This window comes from Rutidosis leptorrhynchoides, chromosome 6 (genome assembly GCF_046630445.1).
Source record: "Rutidosis leptorrhynchoides isolate AG116_Rl617_1_P2 chromosome 6, CSIRO_AGI_Rlap_v1, whole genome shotgun sequence".
Classification (NCBI taxonomy): domain Eukaryota; kingdom Viridiplantae; phylum Streptophyta; class Magnoliopsida; order Asterales; family Asteraceae; genus Rutidosis; species Rutidosis leptorrhynchoides.
In genome coordinates this window covers 189908285-189911248 of record NC_092338.1, presented here as the reverse complement: position 1 = coordinate 189911248, position 2964 = coordinate 189908285, and positions in this window count along the sequence as shown.

Genomic DNA, 2964 nt, shown 5'->3' with positions numbered 1-2964 from the left:
GCATGACCTTGGCCCGTGCGTGTAGCTCTCATTCGGTCTTCCATACTTGGAGGTTCTAGATTTTCCATGATTGGAAGTGTTGTATCTGAATCACTAGAGGTTTCTGATTTAATGGTTTCTTTCCTCAACAATCTGTTTGAATGATTGGTGGTTCCGGAGGAAAGTTTAATGGTTCGGGATCTACAAACCGTTCCTGAATATTCTCCGGATTCTCAATTGTGAGGTTTGTTTCAAAAACTGGATTATCGGAAATTTGAGTTTGAGGATTTGGTCGACTTGATGACGATTCTAAAGAAAAATCAACGGCAGCGATATTCGTTAAACGATGTCTTGATCGAGTTACAGGTGGTGAACGTATGACCAGCGGCGAACGTCTTGCTCGGTGCATTCACTGAATATCCTATTAGTTTTTAAAAAGGAAAGAAAAATTATAATAAGTTATCCAATTAATAGACTTTTCTGATTTTGCCCACGCTTCGAATAGCCAAAAGATGCAGCAGAGGGGCAGGATTCGTTTGGTCTCAATATAATTGAGTACTGTTTGGCTCCAATAACCCGGTCCACGTACAAATCCAACTATTACTACGAACCAGAAAATTTTGATGTCTATCAATTTAACCACTTAAAATAAATTTTCGTAATTTTAAGAAATTTAGAGAAGAAGTAGAAAAAATTCTAAGTCCTAAAAACTAGAATGGCGAGAAATAAGAGAGAAAAAGATTGCGCGTCGAAAAGTGTCGAAAAATGAAAAAGACGAAGAGTGGTTTGTAAACACGCGGTTAATCCAACCTTATAACTATCACTATCTTAAAATTAAAACTACAAATAGAGATTACTAATTGGAATTGTAATTGATACATAGGTAAAAGGCGTCGAAAAAAAAAAAAATTAAGAAAATAGCACGAAAAATGGCGTCGCAAAATTTTAAGGCACCTAAATTTTAATCTAAAGAAAAAGTACTTAAGGGATTTTACGGCAAAACTAAAAATTCTAGAAGTAAAAATAACTATGGCAAAACTAAACTTAATACTAAAAGTTGCGAATATAGTCTAAAAATCTAAAGGTAATAAAACTAAAAAAAAAAATTTTTATAGACAAAATCTTAAAAATACATTTTTTTTTACGTTTTTTTTTTTTTTTTTTTTACGTTTTTTTTTTTTTTTTTACGTTTTTTTTTTATATTTTTGCAAATATAAATTAAAAATATAGCGTTTTAGTGCTCCCCGGCAGCGGCGCCAAAAACTTGATGTTGTAGCGTGAGGGTACGAAATAGTATTAATTTTACTACGAAATACTACAAAATATTACACAAGTTTTAATTATTTTACGGATGGATATACCTAAACCTTGCTACAACACTTATAGGCAGTGTACCTAATCGTAGAGTAGTGTAGTTTTTAGTAAGTCCGGTTCGTTCCACAGGGAGCTCGTGAAGTTTAACGCTATATTTTTATAAAACTATATTTTTACAAAAATATATAAATATAAGTAGTATTATTATTATTATAAAAGGGGGTTTTTACCGTTTAGTGACCGGTTTGTCGATTCTATATTTTAAGCGCAAAGATAAATGACGATAATTAAAGTGCGTAAAATAATGACAATAAATAAAATGACAGTAAATAAAATTTCGAGTAATAAAATGACAGTAAATAAAGATACGATGAGAAATACAATAAAAGAATTATGCTTATTTAAACTTCCGTAATCATGATGTTTGACGTGTTGATTTTAATTTATTACCATGGGTTAATTGTCCTTTGTCCTGGTTTATTTGATACGTCTATCTGGTTTTTGTCCATAATAGTCCATCGGTCATAAATATAAAGTGCGAGTATCCTCGTCAAATTACCCTTATACCCGAAGTCAAATATTCCAACTGATTAATGATTTAAACTGTGACGCAGTTATCACTTCTGTCAACAATTACACCAGTTATCACTGTATGTAATCCACCTCTGTTTTAATTAGTTTATGAATATTAATTCATCCACTTGATCAGAATGAATAATCAATTACCCAACCCAATTGATTAATTAAATGATTATAACAGATTCCATATGAACGTCACTAAATAGGACAACCATAATCATTATTAATTATTAGGTTAATTAATTTGAAGATAGGTTCGACAGACTCCAATGAGTTGTCACTCAATTAGACAATACCCCCCATCTATTAATAGTCAATAGTCCAATTTCCACAAGTGTCGGTCTTTTGCCCAAACCTTAATTATGGTCCAAAGTTCAATAACCCCATCTTAATATTTTAGCCTAACATCACGATTACTTCGGCTCAAATAAGCATAATAATAACTTAGTTACGAGACATTAATTTAAAAAGGAAGAACATAACTTACAATGATTATTTATAGCGTAGCGTTACACGGACAGAGTTTCGACTTACACACTCAAACGATCTCTATCATAAATCTTATTATTATCATAATTTAAAATTAAAATTAAGATTATTGTTATATCTTATTAAGTTAACATTATGATAGAGATATAGAATATAGATATTGATAATTGATATAGATATTTGATCGGATAAAAAAAAAGGATAGAAAAGTTGATCGAAAAAGGTATCCATATATCGATCGCATTACATAGCTTTTATAGCAAATTATAAATTTGAATTTTCATTTATGACCCCTGAACTATGCTCAATTAACAACTTTTTATTATTTAATATTATTCTTATTATGAATTATTTAAATATTATATTTTATTCTTGTGCATAGTTGACTCGTAATTTTTACACCGTTGCGTCGAGCGTTGAGAGTTGACTCTGGTCCCGGTTCCGGATTTTCGAACGTCCTTTCGTACAATTTTATATTGTGTACTTTGCGTTTTGTAACTTGTACTCTTGTCATTTTTAGACGTTCCTCATCAATAATTTGAACCTTTTTGATTGTATCTTGTACTTTTGAGCTTTTTGGACCTTTGCGTCTTCAAATCTTCG